Source organism: Capsicum annuum, chromosome 6 (assembly GCF_002878395.1).
Source record: "Capsicum annuum cultivar UCD-10X-F1 chromosome 6, UCD10Xv1.1, whole genome shotgun sequence".
In the NCBI taxonomy this organism is placed as follows: domain Eukaryota; kingdom Viridiplantae; phylum Streptophyta; class Magnoliopsida; order Solanales; family Solanaceae; genus Capsicum; species Capsicum annuum.
In genome coordinates, this window is record NC_061116.1 from 213,768,147 (window position 1) to 213,786,928 (window position 18,782).

At 33.4% G+C, this 18,782-nt stretch overlaps 1 long non-coding RNA gene and 1 pseudogene across 4 annotated transcripts; both read left to right on the top strand.

The window, feature by feature from the left end:
- The first annotated feature begins 2,667 nt into the window (after nucleotides 1-2,667).
- LOC107853127 overlaps nucleotides 2,668-18,782 on the top strand; it is a 37,822-nt pseudogene continuing 21,707 nt past the window's right edge.
- Nucleotides 5,889-16,525, top strand: LOC107853132. 4 transcript variants are annotated; one of them, XR_001669673.2, is made up of 8 exons: nucleotides 5,889-6,133; nucleotides 6,289-6,448; nucleotides 7,079-7,252; nucleotides 13,029-13,342; nucleotides 13,412-13,538; nucleotides 13,640-13,917; nucleotides 15,853-15,970; nucleotides 16,056-16,525. It is a non-coding gene; the product is annotated as an uncharacterized LOC107853132 (long non-coding RNA). The 4 variants fall into 4 exon arrangements; XR_001669671.2 differs by having other exon boundaries at nucleotides 5,893-6,133; nucleotides 13,029-13,538; XR_001669672.2 differs by having other exon boundaries at nucleotides 5,908-6,133; nucleotides 13,412-13,917.

Sequence of the window (18,782 nt, forward strand, 5' to 3'; positions counted from 1 at the left end):
GATTATTGGATTTGATTGATATCGGATAGAGTAAAATCAAATATGGTTATGCTATTTAAATTTTTAAATGAGTAATATTTTCAGTGTGTCTAGTTTGGTAATGTGGACCTCTAATAAGAGTCCATATAGCAAATGTGGTTTTACAAAACCACCGTTACAAAATAATGATATAAATGAGCCTGTTTTGTAACAGCAATGACATAAACGAGACCAAACTTTTAACGGATGATATAGATGAACCATTTCTAATAGTTCAATTACATATTTGAGATTTTTCCCTTAATAGTTTAATCATTGGGATTTAAAAGTGGAGGTTTTTTTTTTTTTGGTTTCCCATCCGGTGTCCGGTACCCGCATTGGAGTCCAACTAATTCGGATTCGCGCTGGGTAGGGCCCCATTCGTGGGGTAGCACTCCCAACAAAGTTTTCTCCATGCCCAGGGTCGAACCCTTGATCTCTGATTAAGGGTGGAGCAGCACCATCCTCTGCACCACAACCCATGTTGGTAAAAGTGGAGGCTAAGGATAACGAAGCTTTCATGCAATCTAAGTGAATAGATTAATTTGCTTTGCTAGGGTTATAAGTTCGAATGAAGAACACTAGAAAATTACTAAACTTATTGTTTTAGAGATATCTGTGGTAAAAAAAGATTAATGATTGGTTGAGATTAATTTGGCTAGATTATATAACATAGTGAGAATGAATCCGGCAAATAAAGAAATCATAACTTTAGGCTTCTTAATCATGATATTAACCCATTTTCTAGTTAGTTTGATTTATTGGTTATATAGTTTAAAAGAAAAATCTTAATCATGAAAATCAAATAATTGTTCCAACTTATTTTCTTTGTGATACAGAACAACGAATCTTAGTTCACTGTAGAATTTGACTTCGGTCTTAAAAACCAAATTATATTTACAACAATCACTTAACCTTTTTAGGACAATCGTTTGGCTCGATTAATAAACAATAAATTACCCCTCCCCCCCCATCCAAAAAAGAAAAGTTAGTGTTTGACCATGTTTCATTGTGAAAATAGAAAAAAATAATTTTTATTTTCAAAGTGAACAATGATATTTGAAAATTAAAGTTGTGCTTGGCAATTAAATAAATTTGAGTTATTTTTGAATTTTTGTGGGTAATTTGGAGTGAAAAAAGTGACAACTTTTTTATTGTTTTTGGAATTTTAAAAATTCTCGAAAAGTAAAAATATAATTTTCCAAATTTTATGACCAAATAGTTCTGAAGTTCAATTATGGAAAAAAGAGAAAAAAATTTCATTATCAAATGGGTCCTTTAATGATATTTATGTTTTTTCTTACAATAATAAATGACTTGTGCAGTAGAATACTCCGTATTAATGTAATCTCATTGAAATATAAAAAGTCAAATTTGTTTTTTAGTTAATTACTCTTCTGGCCAACTGTGCTTACCTGTCTATACTCTAATATCTTTCAAAAAATCAACACAACAGAAGTTTCAACAGCAAACTTGAACAAAACAACAAGCCAAAAAATGAAGAAGTTCCTCTCTTTCACTCAACAAAAATTGTATCGCCAAAACAACAGACTGGTTCCTTACCGCCCACCGGAAACAAGAGGCCATCATCGTCGTCTGATGATATACCTCCATTTTTGAAGCATCCAGAGTTTCATATATAAATTTTCACTTCATCCATTTATTTTATTGTAGTTTTTTTGCTAAGCATTCGATGAGTATTGATTCTTTTTTTTTGCTCTTCCTTGATTGTATCAAATTCAATTTTTTTTAGGTGGATGATGCACCTCCTTCTGTGAAGCGTCTAAAGGTCCACTCAAATTTCTACTTCATTTTTTTTTTTTGGTTTTTGTTAAGTGTTTGGTTAGTAAATTAATATTTTTGGTAGGTGATATAGGACCTTTTTTCTAAAACGTCCAAGGATTCACTCAAAATTTTTTTTTATCTTATTTTTTTCTTGGAGGATTTTGTTAAGAGTTTGATGAGTAAATTGATTCATTTTTTATTCTTTTTGATTGGTTTCAATTGGTTTTTTAGGGAGATGACAAAGTGGATACTTGGGAAAAAAAATTGATGCTGCCATCTGAGAATTCAAAGGAGTTACACTCAACTGATCAACCAGAACTTGAAGCTGGCAACGTAGCTGACCAAAAAGTTAACGACACAGCTGACGAAAAGGCTGAGGCCACGGCTGACGAAAAAATTGAGGCTGCAGCTGAAGAAAAAGTTGATGCTGCGGCTGATGGAAAAGGTGACGCTGCAGTGGACGATGGAGTTTTCACACCTGCCCCAGTAGGAAAGTATTTTTTTGTTTTTTACTTCCTTAGTCCCTCCACTTTATTCACACCTTACAGAAGGCAAGGTATACTACAAATATAACGTCAACTTTTTTACATATCCAGTTTAAAAATAATTTATCTATTTATTCCTAATTTATTCTTATCAGTTTAAAAGTAATTTATCTTTTTAATTCCTGATTTACCCTTGTTATTATTTATAATCACTTCACAATATATTTATTAGATTTATTATATTCAAACAGGTGATATAATAAAATTGATGTCAAGTCAATAATGGACAAACAAAAAATGGTCGTAGGAAACACTTTATTTATCTTTTCTATTTTCTTAGGAGAGTCTTTGATGTCATTTAGGTTTTGTATCGGACAAGCCTTGGTGCCGACTCATATTAGAGTATCCGGAGGTTTTAGATTAGTAGTATTTGTTTTTCTTTAACTATTTTTTTGTTGAATATTGGTTTGTAGATTTGATATCTAATAGAATGTATATTCTGCAGAACCCAACAGTAGAGGTTAGTAAGACTTTTTTGGCGGTTGGTGCGAACAAAGACACTCCTGCTGCTGCGATGACGTGCTTTGTAAGGCTTGTAAATATAGTGCTCGAAATTTGGACTGCCTTGACTTTACTGTTTGTTCAACTGTTTAAGTCTATTTTCCATAATTTGAAACCCGCTGTCTACTAGTGAAAATTTTAGTATGAAGACGCTTTTCGAAACAAATTAAAAGAAATGATTTTTTCTTTTCAATGCTGATGCACAGATCTTTTCTGGATCAGAATTATCTGTAGTATCTTCAAAAATTCTCTTTGGGCGTTGTCATATTTATTGGAATCTCTTCAAGCAGTTGGAGCAAACTATCTTTAGGGACTTTTCTTCCTGAGAGATTACCATATATAGAAATTTAAATATGAACATGTGGCAGAGGCGAAGTCAGGATTTCGACGAAAAGGGTTCAAAATTTGAAGAAAAACTAACCGAAGAGGTTGACATCTATTATATATAGATAAAATATAATTTTAATAATATATAAGTAATATAATTTTTTACCGCCCGTTCCAATGACTGGCCGGTCGCATATCGATAGACTGCATTACTTGACATTTGTTTGACTATTTTCTATGGTTGTGAACTTCATAATGTATATAGATTACTCATTGTTTGTGGACATGATCAGCATCAAGGCAAGTGGGTGGATTTTCTTGATAGAAAAGGAAGCGGCCATGTGCAAGTCAATGGAAAGACCATCAGCAAATATTCTTTTTGCTTTCTCAATTCAGGCGATGAAGTTGTCTTTAAGTCAAGCAAAAAATAATGCTTACATATCCTCTACATGTTGCTGGAGGAGCTATTGTGATTCCATTTGTATTTGCTCAATCCTTACGGTTTTTGTGATTCTTTACTATTTCTCATCTATATGATTGAATATCCTTGACATTGTTCTATATAGATTGTTCAGTTACTATTGGAGTCGCCTTCAGATGTTGGGACCAGTGCCGGAAAAGGAAAACTGTTGAATATCGAAAACCAGGTTGAAGATACTTTAGCTATTGCTCGTGCTTTAGATTTGTCGGTATTTTCAAACCCATGTCGAGATCTATTTTCTTTGAAACCGACATCTCTGGTTAGTGGTAAAAAACATCCTGAGCTGCATGCCTCCTTCCCTTGTTAGTTATGATATTCTGATTTTGAATTATCCATTAGTACAAGCTTGATGGCCTTGAATTAGATTCAGCTGCAAATATCGGCAGCAATAATGCTGCTGATTTTGAATTATCCATTGGTACAGGCAATGCTAAGTCATTAGCTGAACCATTTCTTTTGGCCTTCTTACTATGAGCTCGCAAACTGATCCATACATAACTAAAAAACTTATTTATTAACAGATGTTGGAGGAAAGATGGTGGATTACAGTATTAATGCCTTCTTCAACTTCAGAGATGTCTTCAAAATCTGCTGCAGTTATGGAAAAACTTTATGCTGCAATCATTGACGGACAAAATATAGAAGTATCATTCGATGACTTTCCATATTACTTAAGGTAGTCAACTAGGCAACTAGATCACATAGCATAATCCAATTACCATTGTATATCTGGAAATCTATTTAGTTTCCTTTATTTTTCCTCTTGAGTTCTTTGGTCTTTCGGGCATTTCCTGATACTTCTTATAATTTCTTATATTCTAGTTAAGAAATAAAAATATTTTCTTTTCATTATAAAAATATTTTCACTATATGTTAGACAGGTTTTAATTTTTGTTCATGTTAACTTATTAGTGAATTAATTAATTTTGCAAAAAGAAAGAGAAGTTGGTATGTGATATTTGTGTTAGACAAAAAAAATTGAGACCTTTGAGCTAATGCAGATCAATTTAAATAGTGACTTCATAAAAATGAAATGCATATAGTAATTTTGTTGGTCCCAACTCCCAACTATTACCTAAAATGCAAGAAAAACTTTAATAAAATAGTAAGATATATATAAGAACATTCACAAATTCTATATAGTATCATGAAAACGTTCACCGGTGCTTTAGTTTAAGAATTTGTTGAAGTTCTAGGAAATATAAATTATCATTAAATAGTGAAAGTACACTAATAGAATTTCGCTATTTTCCAACCGAAAATTCCGACGGAAAAAAATTAGTCGGAAATTTCCGACTACTTCAGTCGAAAATTACTTTTTTATTACTTTATTTTATAAAATATTTCTCTAATACTATTTGTGACTAAACCAGTCAGAATATTTAGCAGTAAATTGTGGAAAATATCTATTCCGACTATTATAGTCGGAAATATAAATAATTAAATAAAAATATTAATAAATATATAATTACACACTAATATAAAAATTAAATAATAATTTTAATAAATTAGTACCAATTATTTTCCTACCACTGTAGTCGAAAATCTAAATAATTAAATAAATATATGATTATATATATATATATATATATGTACAACAACAAACCACTATATATTATCATACCCTTATACAAAAATTAAATAATTATTTAAATAATTTATTACCAATATATCTTGTTTAAAATATAAATAATTAAAAGTAAATTGTTAAATATAAATTTCCGACCACTATGGTCGGACATATAAAAAATAAAATAAATAAATTATTAAAAATATAATTCGGACTACGATAGTCGAAATTACTAATAGATAAATAAATATTATAAGTTAACTATTAAATATATATTTTCGACCAACATAGTCTGAAATAAAAATAAAATAAATAAATTATTAAATATATTTCCGATCATTATAGTCGAAAATACTAATAGATGACTAAATAAATAATCATACCTTTTACAGAAATTAAATTATTATGTAAATAAATTATTATCTATATATTTCCGATCAAGTTAGTCGGAAAATAAAATAATCAAATAAATTAGTTATTAAATATATTTCCGACTACTATTGTCGGAAGTATAAATAATAAATTTAATAAATTATTTAATATTATTTCCACCTATTGTAGTCAGAAAAAGTAATATCTATCTAAATAAATATATGACTGTATATAGAAATTTAATAATTAATTAAATATAATAAAAAGGTCAGACTATATCAGTCTGAAAGTTTGGAAATAATGTAACATAAAAAATAAATATATCATATATCAAACTCTACTTCTCTCTCTTTAAGCCCTTTCTCTCATTCTCATTGCCTCTTCTCTCTAAACCCTAGATTAAACACCAAATTGATACACCTCGCGGTGTCCGTCTCTCACTCTCACGGTGAATATCTCTGATGTTTTTATCGCTCCTTTTGGATTAGGAATAGGCGGTTTTTTAAATGTTATGGTCTGCTGTATTATTGACTTGTAAGTGGTTCGAACAATATTTCTACTCTGGTTTTTGTTTACTTTTGCAGTGCAAAATGAGAAGCGAAGATGAAATAGACTATTTGCTTGATTTTGTAGATTCTTGGGGTGTAGTGAGTTGATTTTGGGGTTTTGGTGTTCTTCCCTTTTTGTAGGTTTTGGTCTGCAAACTACAACTGAAACTGTAATGATTCTAGGATACAATACTTGGAATTTACGATTCTGTGATGATGTTGTCGCTAAGTTATGTTTGTCCTGTGATTGAGAAACAAGACAAAGGCCAAGCGAATTTCTCTCTCGAATCTCACTGCTCAGGTTTGGATTTCGATTTTATGTTTACGGTACATTTGAAATTTAGCTCGGTTTCAGGTGTATACACATGCTCTATTCGTATAAATTTAGCATTATGGATTCATAGTAACATTACGTTTGAATAAGTTGCTTTGTTTCAGAATGTTTGATACAAACTCTGTTTCACATATTCAGGCAAATTGTGATATAATTGATGCGTTAAAAATGACTATGTAATGTTTAAATCATTTTTATATGAGAATTCTAGTTTACCAGCTTAGGTATGATTCAATTTCAATTCATTTTTAGGTGGATACCCGTGCTCTATTCGTATCTCAGACTGTGTGAATCTTTTGTGTGAAAAGTTTAGCATTATCGATTGATAGTAACATTATATCTAGTTGAAAGTAGATGTTTTTAATTGAATCTATAATTTAAATTAATTGCTCTGTCACAAAATGTTTTATATGATTCTGTTAAATATATTAAGGCAGATCGGTATCTCGGGGTTCATTTCGCAGTCTTTATTCTGATGAAATTTGAAGTTATTGTATTTGATCTAATATTAAACGTTTAGCTTACTGATAGAGTTGGATTTGTAGCCTTTGGGGTTTATAATGTTTGTTCCTGCTGGCCTGAATTGTTATTGTGCAGGTTTTTATGCACCTTGCTCTCATCCTTGGCTCTTCTTTCTGAAAATTTGCCTATTGAGTCTGCTAAGGAACAATCATCTCTTCTAGCTAGAATTGGTGTCCTGTTCCCGACATTCTTCTCAACACAAGTTTCTTTGCACTTGAACAAAGCCTAGTTAAGGCATAAGCTAAGAAGGTACAGTAATATACCTTTTTCACACAAATTGCTACTTAATTTCTTGAATCAGTTAAAGCTATGATTACTTTTGCTTCTTCCTGACTTTATATTAAATTTAAAAAAAATGAGTACTTCAAAAGTACACCCAACAAGAGTTGTGGTAGAACAATAAATACCGAAAAAAATTCATGAATAACTATTGAAACTAAGTGAAGCATTGAAAAGTAATGGTAATTTAAGCCATGAAATGTATGAAAACTACACTGTTAGTGTTTTTTTTCTTTTGTTATTGTTTTGGTTCTCATGTTTTTGTTTTTTTTCTCTACTATTATTGTCTGGTGTTCTTGTGTAGATGGAAAATGAAGATCGTACATAGATGTATAACAGAACTTATCCTAATCGTGTGGGGTTGAGGGAGGAATATAAAGTTGGGGTAGGTGGATTTATTGCTAAAGCAATGACACTTGATGATTTTCTTACTGAAGGGACAATTAGGTGTCCTTGTTGGAACTGCAAGTGTTGCAAGTTATTAAGCCCAGATGTTGTTACATTACATCTTTATAGGAAGGGTTTTATGGTGAATTATACTGTGTGGACAGCTCATGGAGAGAATAGTGATGCTAATGATTTTGCTTTTCAGAATTATTTTGAAATTCTAATAAGAGAGAATAGTGTTGAAAGTTCACGATATAGTGAGATGATCAGGGATGCTTTTGGACACACTCCGGGGCTCAAAATGAACAAAATGATGAGGCTAAGCACTTTTATGAACAATTACAGGAAGCTTGTCATCCATTGTATGAAGGATCAGTGCATTCTATATCATCTGTTGTTGTTCGGCTACTAAGTATTAAATCAGATTATTCTATTTCTCAAGAGGGAATGAATTCTATTATTGGACTTGTGAATGAACTTAACCCAAATAAACTCTAGTTACCCCAAGATTTCTACACAACAAAGAAGTTGGTTTCTAAATTAGGACTATCATCAAAGAGGATTCATTGTTGTGAGAAAGGTTACATGCTATTCTATAAGGAAGATGCAAATTTAGAATATTGCAAATTTTGTAATCAACCTCGTTATAAGGAAGTCACACATGCCAAAGGAAAGAAGGTTCCTGTGAAATCGATGCACTACTTACCCCTTATACCACGATTAAAGAGGTTGTATGCATCAATGAGCTCTGCCCCTCATATGAGATGGCACTATGAAAATAAAAAACCACCTGGTGTTTTATGTCATCCGTCAGATGGAGAAGCATGGAAGCATTTTGATAGTGTGTATTCGGATTTTGCTAGTGAACCAAGAAACATTAGGTTGGGATTATAAACTAATAGATTCACTCCATTTTCTGTCTCAGTTACACCGTATTCATGTTGGCCAGTGTTTGTGACTCCTTATAATCTCCCGCCTGAATTATGTATGACAAGTTAGTATATATTTCTAACTTGCATTATTCTAGGTCCTTGCAATCCAAAAGTTTTGATTGATGTATATCTGCAGCCATTGATTGATGAGTTGAACTTATTATGGCATGAGGGTGTGGAAGCATTTGATGTATGAATAAAACAAGACTTAGATTGCGTGCTATTTTGATGCGGACTAGAAATGACTTCCCTGCTTATGGAATGATGTATGGGTGGTCGACTGAGGGCAAGTTAGCTTGCCCTTGTTGTATAGAAGACACAAAAGCATTCACTTTGAAACATGGGGGTAAAAACTCATGATTTGACTGTCACCGTCGATTCTAGCCAATGCAGCATGAGGTTAGGAGAAATACTAGTGATTTTATGAAGAGTAAGTTTGATTTTGAGGAGCCACCACCAATTTTATCGCGAGAAGAAATTTGGAATAGATTGAGGAATTTGCCTAAGGTAACAGAGTCTCGGCCATCCAGGATACCTGGTTATGGTGTTACACATAACTGGACTAAATGAAGCATATTTTGGGAGTTAGATTACTGGAGGGACAATATTCTGCCGCATAATCTAAATGCCATGCATATTCAGAAAAACTTCTTTGACAACTTGTTTAATACTGTGATGGATGTAAGTAACAAAACAAAAGATAACTTGAAGGCCAGGATGGACTTAAAGGAGTATTATCGGTGCAGTGAGTTGTACCTGACGTACTTTAACAATAAGATTCAGAAGCCCAAGGCCAGTTACACATTCACTTTGGATGATAGAAGAGTGATTTGTGATTGGGTTAAGGATTTAAGAATGCCAGATAGATATGAGTCAAATTTATCTAGGTGTGTTGACATGAAGGAAGGGAAGTTGACCTCTATGAAGAACCATGACTGTCACATTTTCATGGAGTCACTGATGCCAATTGCATTCAGTGTGTTGCCCGATAGAATATCGAAGCCCATAACAGAGATAAGCTTATTTTTCAAAGATTCATGTTCTAACACATTAAAGGAGGAGAACCTATCTTTGATGGATATCAACATTCGCTTAACCTTAAACAAGTTGGCAAAAATTTTCCTACTATATTTTTTGATGTTATGGAGCATCTTCCAATCCATCTTGTGCATGAGGCACGACTTGGAGGACCTGTTCAGTGTAGATGGATGTATCCTTCTGAGGGGTATTGACTTTTAACATTTACCTTCATCTGTTATAATCGATCATTATTTCATTTAAAAGATTGTACTATTCAGGACTATTGGCAAATGTAAGCGGACTATAAAAAACAGATCTCAAATTGTGGGATCAATATGTGAGGCTTCTTTGGCTAAAGAGACCTCTTATTTTTGTTAATATTATTTTGAACATGATGTACCATGTATGAGAAACAGACCCAATAGGCATGATGATGGAAACAATAGAGATCTTTCAGCACCACCATTTTTAATATTCAATCAACCTGGTAAAGGAAGTCCGAAAGTTGGTCCACTTCAAAATTTGAATGAGGCAGAGCTTAAGTAAGCTACAACACATGTATTATTAAATTATCCCGAGGTCCTGACTTTCTATAAGTGAGTATATTTATATTAAGGACAATCATTCAACATCTATCTAAGCTTTAACTAATGAAAGTCATAACTTTGTCGGACAGCTACTTCGTGGCTTTACACGGGGATGCTGCTGTTTATCCTATGTTTTCAGTGTGGTTTAGAGAATATGTAAGTACTGTAAGTTAAAATATTTAGCACGATTTACAGTTTTGTTCAGTCTTATGTATATTTAATTTCTATCTTTTCTTGAAATTTCTATAGGTTCATAATCCACTTAATTATGACCCAAATGACCAATTTTTACATGATATTGCTTGGGGACCTAATGATAAAGTCAGAAAGTTTTCTAAGTACTCTGTTAATCGGTACAAATTTCATACAAAAGAGTTCTCTAAGGGAAAGAAAACTAATAATAGTGGGGTTTGGGTGAAAGGTGATGGCAGTGTTGATTATTATGGTGTACTTCATGAGATTTTAGAACTTGATTGTCACGTTTGTTGGCCAAAGAAAAAGTTGGTTCTCTTTCGGTGTAAGTGGTATGATCCTATGCCTAAGTTAGGTACAAAGGTGCACCCTCAGTACAAAATAGTTGAAATCAAGCATACAAAGGAGTATGGACTCTATGATCCATTTTTCATTGCACAAAATGTGAAACAACTGTATTACACTCCTTATCCTTTGTGTAAGAATAAATCTACATGGTGGGTAGTTATAAAAACGAAGCCTATGGGTTGAGTTGAAGTAGAGGATGCATTGGATGTAGCGTATCAGAATGACATTTCAAGTATTTAAGAAAGGGTGGATGATGAATTAGCAGGTGAGTTGCAGCATAGCAAAGGCATGTATGAAGAATTTGATCCTTTTGAGCTTTTTTTGAATGTTAATAATTATGGAGAAGGAACATCCTGGGCAAATGACGAGGAAGATCCAACTAGTGAAAATAAAATAAGCGAGGAAGAATTACTTGATGAAAATAAAACAAATGATGAGGAAGATTCGATGGATGAATATGAATCAACTGATGAGGAAGAATTGATGAATGACTATGTAACAAACAATGAGGATTGAGTTGGTATTAATAGTAGTGTGTCCTGAAATGTATTTTAGCTGCTGCTTTTTGTTATTTTACTTGACAATATAGTGTCTTTTCTTTTTTAACTTTTGTAGTGTCAGTAAGAACATTCAGGTCGTTGTTGTAGTATAGAAAGAATTGAAGTAGTATCGTGTACTCATAGCTTTATGTTAGGAATATGTGCAAAGTTATTAGCTGTCTGGAACTGTAAGCATTCTATCCTCAGTTTTCTTGTTGAATATTGATTATTGAATGTGTTTGGTGCTTATTATGTGCAAGGAGTATCCTCAAGTAACCCAAGTTTAGCTTATGCGGTGTAGTAATTATTACTGCAACAATAGTATCTCATCGCACTTTATATACAATCTTACATGATTATACTGGGTATTGCATAGCATTACTACCTATAGAGAAGATTTTATTTGGCTCAGATGAGTATTTGCTTGAATACTAAATTACAGATATTGTTAATTCTGGATTAATTTATGCTTTAGTGCTTCATGTCTGTTGTACCTTATGATGTTTTGATTATACTGGATATTGCGTAACGGTGTTATCTCCGGGCTTCACGTGTTGTGCCTTCTGCTATTTTAATTATTCCAGAAATTGTAGATATTGTATCATTGATAAAATAGGGTACTAAAATCTAGAGCAGCTTTAGTCTGGCCGGATGACTATCTGTTTAATGTGTTGTACATTCTGCAGTTCTAGTTGTACAAGATTTTTCATTGTAGAGTTAGCTGTAATTCAAGGCAGTTTTAATTTAGTGAACAGTGATGCCTATGAGGTTATTCACAGTGTTTACTGATTCTGGACTCATTTTTGCTGATGGCAAGCTGCTTACTATTATTTGGAACACTACTGTTATAAGTGAACCCCCTGCCTCCTCCTATGATACTTGAATTTGAGCTGCTGCTGCATGATGCTGCCTCCGTGTCTAGTTGTCGTCCGTCTGGTGATATTGTGAACCCTGAGGGAAGTAATGGGATATATGTAGCGTCCTCACCGCTCATCGCTATGTTGATGGCTGGTACATCTACTGGGTTATACACTACTAGTGCCCCTCATGAGTCCATTTTTTAGTGTGGATAAAGCAATTGATAAGTATTTAACTTGTAGAAATAGCAATTGATAGTTAGTCTTTGGTAGATAGAGAATAGAAAGTATAAAAAAATTGAATTACTTCTGAGCATTTGGTTGGAACACTTTGTATTTTTTTCTCTTTTTCGGATGGATCTCTGTAGGTTATTTGTTACACCATATGAAAGAACAGGGAGTTTAAGATCTTACATTGTCAGTTATATTTTCTAAGTGGTCTCGAAACAAATATTAAAATGTTTTAATCCTGGGATTCTACAACAACTTGTTCCAAGAAACAAAGAAGTGGAGATCAGGATATTATGTTGGGGATGTGCAGTATAGTATAGTACTGTTGTTGTAGTTAAAGAAAGTGAAATTTGATACTATAGGTTAACCATATGCAGATTTTTGGTGTCAGTTTAATGCCTTAGATTTGAAGACTGCATTGCAAAATACAAATATAAGGGAAGGGGATGTATCCAGTCATCAGAACCATTTCTTTGTCAGTATATTTCTTTGTCCAAAAATGATAGTATTGCCTATAGCACCATAGTTGTCCTTCTATTTCAGGTGTCCTTCTATTTCATAGAACTCTCGGACTAATTGTTTAAAGTATATATATCTACCTACCTTCTAACAAACATGGATATTCTTAAATTTGGTTGTTCCTTCTTTTTCAGGTGGCTAGTAAAGCAAATCAATGGCATCAAAAGGTAATGTTAATGTACGATGTAATAAAAGTAAGAAAGGAACTGATAATATTCCTACAGGTCAATGTACACTACCACCACCACCACCATCTGTTACCACAATTCTTCAACCATCTACTACAAATATTCCTCCCCCTCCTAGATGTAGTATTTCAGTACCAAATGCATTTTTCATGCCTCCACCGTCTGACCAGTTGCACACCTCTTCATCCCAAAATAGTTTTCATAGTAGCTCTTCATCTGTGCAATATTGAGAGGCTACGAATCGTCCCTTATCGTAATGGGTAAGTAACACTTATGTTTTCCTTAATTTTTAATAGCTAAGATGCTGGTTTAATATAATCTTATTGCAGGTTCATTCCAGCATATACCGTCGGGCATATGGTTATTGAAGCAATTAAACCATTTTACACAAAGCCGTGGAATAGTTGGTTGGAGATTCCATGGGAAATTAGAATTGTCATGCGGAAACAATTTAGTGTATAAGCAGTTTTATAAGCTATGAATATCATTGACTAAAGATAGTTTTTTCATTGCATCCATTAACTCATTTTATGACTTTATATTAAACTATTTTGCAGACAAAGTGTACATGGAGTGATTGTCATGATAATGAAGTAGACCGCATTTTTCGGTTGAAAGCAGCTCTACAGATAAAAGAACACTTGTATGAGGCCCAGAGGAAATTGATAAAACCTGGGTGGTTGAATGATGAAGTATGGACCCAGTTCTTGATATTATGGGACACTCCTGAATTTAAGGCAAAGAGGAACGAGGAAAGCCAAATCGAGCCTCTGAAACAGGTGGCTCGCTACACACCGGAGGTTCTATGAGTTTCGCTACCAACAAAAGAAGACTGGTACTATTCTTGTCCAACCACTTTATCCATTTACACGTGATACCCCGTTACCCATTTACTGTGTTGATAGAAGTTACATAAAGTGGCAGTGATGATGGTGTTTCTGTTTCTGGGCTAACCATTTCTGGCATGGAAGTACCCAAACCATATCTTGGCGTGGCAACACCATGTATGCCCTATGATTGAGGCTTCTCTCTCCCTTACAATCAGTGTTTACAGCCATGGGGTGGCTGGATTCTGTTTTACCTTTTCGTGGAACACATCTGAGCCCCATTTTCATGAAAAGAGTGAAAAAAATAATCTTTTTCGTGATTTATTCTGCACCCCACACCAACACATGACTTCTTCCTCTTCTATTTTCTGCTACTTATTACTAACTTACAGAAAGTAGCTTAACTCTTTTTTCACTTTGAGTACCTAGAAAATATAGGGTAGTTCCTATAGGACCAGTCACAGGGCTATAGTATATGATTGAGCCTTAGTAGTAGTTCACTAGTTCTTGTTGCGATTTCTTCAAACAAGTGATTTAATTTGTGGATTTAAAGTGCTTATGTTGTTGGATTATGTAGTGTTCAGAATTTGTGCAGCTTTCAGTACAAGTTTTAAGTTAGGATATCAATGTTCTGAAAGCAAACAGGTACTCCAACCACTTTACCCATTTACATGTGATACCCCTTTATCCATTTATATGTGTTTGGTGACATATACTGATGTTGAGACGCAATACTATTATATTGGTATGTGAAAACATACATCCACATAATGCATAAGCCATATAATCAGAGAACTTATTGTTCTCTCCCTGTTTTAGTTCCATTCTATGTAGTTCCATTCTATGGCTACAGACACTAGTTTCACCATTGATAACCAAACAATCCAACAACCCTTTGAAATAAATAGAAAGGAAAAAAGATTTAAAGCAGTTCTTTGTGTTACTCCTACTGCTGATAATGATATTGTAAAGGGGCTGTGATGATTGCATCTTTGATTTCTGGACTATGTTCAATCATAGCATCGAGAATAACACGTCCCATATATTGGCATGGCGACCCGGTTATTGCTTTGAATAGAAAACTGCTGGTGTCTGGAGCCATGGCAGTGTTGCTCCTCTTTTGGTTTTTTGTAAAATAGCAAATCTGAGCCTGCTATTACCAATTTTTTTCTCTTCAAGTCGGAAAACCAACAGACCCTTGTGGTCCGGTCCTTCTCGGGAACTCATGTATAGTAAGATTTTAATACACTTGATTGCATTTTTTAAACTAGGATAGTCTTTTTTGTGTGTGTGTATGTGTTACTGTGTTGATAGAAGTTGCATAAAGGGGCAGCGATGAGGGTGTTTCTATTTCTAGGCTAACCATTTCTTGCATGGAAGTACCCAACCCATATCTTGGCATGGCAACACTGTGTATGCCCTGTGATTGAGGCTTCTCTCTCCCCTACTATCAGTGTTTGCAGACATGGAGTGGCTGGATTCTGTTTTGCCTTTTCGTGGAACACATGTGAGCCCCATTTTCATGAAAAGAGTAAAAAAAAGTAATCTTTTTCGTGATTTATTGTACATCCCACACCAACACATGACTTCTTCCTTTTTTATTTCTGCTACATATTACTAACTTGCAGAAAATAGCTTAACAATTTATTCACTTTGAGTACCTAGAAAATACAGGGTAGTTCCTATAGGACCAGTCACAAGGCTATAGTATATAACGAAACTTATTTCACTAGTCCTTGTTGATGAAATTTCTTTAAACAAGTGAGTTAATTTATGGATTTAAAGTTCTTATGTTGTTGGATTATGTAGTGTTCAGAATTTGTGCAGCTTTCAGTACAAGTTTGAATAAGTTAGGATATCAATGTTCTGAAAGCAAACAGGTACTTCAGATATAGCTGAACTTTTACAGTAGCATTTACCTGTATATGGATAAAATTTTGCAGAACTTCTTAAATGGGGGAGTAGTTGTACCTATTCCTAAGACCTTCAAAGAGACATAAGAAGAAAAATCTGGACGGTCCAAGAGAAGAATGGGTCGAACTGCGTGCTAAGGATGCATATGTAAGATAATAAATTTTGTATATATTATTTTCTTTTTATTCAACTTATCTTGTTTACATAATGACAATTATTTTTCTTCTGGAAGGATTTCAAAAAAGCATTGAAGATTGGCGTCAAACCCAACCTGCTTCAGAGGATGGTACCATGGTCCAACCATCGCCTGGTGATATGAATAGAACGTGGACAAATGTGGTAGATGGTCCAAAAAAGGGTAACACCTACGGGCTTGGAGGTAAACAATCCTCGAGTAGTTCTTCCCCAATGCTGCCCAACTCTGCTTCTATTTCGCAAAATACGGAAGAAATGGAAACGATGAGAACAAAAATTGAAGAGTTGACGCAACACTGTGTCAAATTGCCAAGTTTGAAGCGTTAGTCAAGAAGAATATGCCGCAAGTATTTGAGGATGGGGAAGACAGTGCAGATGATTAGATTGTAGCAGTTGGTTTTTGTTTATGATTGTGACATTTAAACTTAGAATATTAGAATTGGTGTTTGTTGTGGATTGTGACGTTTCAATTGACTTGTCTTGAAATGCTTAAACTATTTGATTCCACTGTTTGTTTTGGATGTTTCAAAATGGTTGCAAATATTAAATAATTAATATATAAATTAATAAAATTATATATATTTTTTATAATTATTTATTTTATAATTAATAAATAAAATATTTTCGACTACAGTGGTCGGAAGGTTGTTAAAATTTATCAATCCTTTTCGACAACAGTCGTCGGAACACTTTTATTTATTAAATGATTCTTTATTAAGCTTCTGACTAAAGTAGTCGGAATTATTTTATTTCTTAAATAATTATTTATTATTCTTCTGAATAAAGTGGTTGGAAGCTTTTAATTTATTAAATAATTATTTATTAATCTTCTGACCATAGTAGTCAAAATTTTTTTATTAATTAAATAATTATTTATTAAACTTCTGACTACTTTTGTTGGAATATTTTTATTTATTAGATAGTTATTTTTAAATATTAATTTAAGTTTTCCGACTATAGTAGTCGGAAATTTCCGACAGATGTGGTCGGAAATATTTTTCCTACAAGCTTTTTCCCGACTACCTCTATTTAGTCGGAATGTGGTCGGAAAAGACTTATTTTCCAACTACTTTCCGACTACATGCGCTGTCAGAAAATGCTGAATTTTTGCTAGTGGTACTTGGTTTATTGAATTAACTATTCTTTTTCTTTCCAAAATTGAAAATGGGGTCTATAGTAAGTGTTATCCCTTAGACAAAGCATGATGATGATGTAAGCAAAGGATAAAGTAGTCAAATAGGTTCGAATTTTTCAAGTGAGTTTCAATAATTTTTCAAGTGGTTAAATATAAATATCAAGTTCCACAAATGTGGGATGAAGAAAAAGTGGTCTCCCAGATCCATTTCTATATATGAAAAATAATCACTTGTGAATGTCGAAAGGTCTCTAATCCTGTTCCAACTGTCTACTTCTATGTTTTTATCTAAGACAATCTTGTTTCTGTATGATATGTGTAATTTTGGTTTTTGGGTATTACTTTCTTTCTATACTTAGGTCACATATTTGAACCTGGTGCCATGCAAACTAAGCCTTGTATTGGTATTTACATAGAGAAAGGTAGAGGCACGGTCCCATTATTCTCAAATTTTGAAGCTACAGTTGGTTAAGGGTTGTCCTTAGATGAATTTCTCGGTCATAAAAAAATTAATTAATCAATGAATTAAAAGTGTGTTCATTTTAACAATTTAAATTTTTAGATGAGATAGATTACACATTTCAACTTAGTATCAGAGCCATACTCATTCTCGTACTTTATCTAAACAATGTAGGGCCCCCTTGTTATATTGTCAATGCACTAGATATCCAATTTTAGACGTGCAATAGGGTATTGAATGGATCGCATTGGTTCATACTTTGGACATTACTCTTTTATTAGATGTTGCCATTTACCCAGGGTTAGCCATGCCTCATCTTGTTTTGATGGTTATTGAAGAATAATGCAGTAACTCACACTAAGAGTAAATCAGTGTAAGCAGAGAGAAATGAAGGAAAAGATAGGGGAAGATCAACTATCTTAGAATCAGGGAAGAAAAGAGAAGAAGAAGAGTAAATCATTGTGTTGTGATGTAATCAGAATTTTGTTCTTGCTAGTAGTACATAGTAGACTATATATAGAGTAGATAATAGCTTAATAGTGCGGTGTCAACTAACTAACCGACTTTAACAATGTAACTAACTTATTGACACTTTAACTTACTTTCCCTTCTTTTTCTTTATTTACTCTCATTGCTCAACACTCCTCCCAAACTTGGCACTGCAAAGATACTGAAAAGGTCAAGTTTGGACATAAAGTATTTATGTTGAACCTTGGTTAAGCCTTTAGTGAAAGTATTTGCGGGTTGGGCATGAGTGAATATATATTTAGTCTTGATCAACCCTTGTTGGATCTTTTTCCATACAAAGTAGCAGTCTATTTCTATATGTTTAGTCTCCTCATGGTAGCTACAGGATTTGTATCTATTTGCAAAGCTACTTTGCTGTCAATGAAGATGGTCAGAGGTAGTTGTAGTTAAACACCTAGATCCTTGATCAAACCAACTAGATATGTATGTTCTGCAACTGTTGAAGCAAGGATTCTATACTCTGATTCAGCAGAACTCCTAGAAACAGTTGATTGTTTCTTTGACTTCCAATAAATTAGAGATTCACCTAGTTTAATAGTAAAGCCGGTAATAGACTTCCTAGAGAAAGCACATGCAGCCCAATTTGCATCACAATGAGCTATAAAAACATCTTCTTTTGAGCTAAACATGAGAAGACCTTA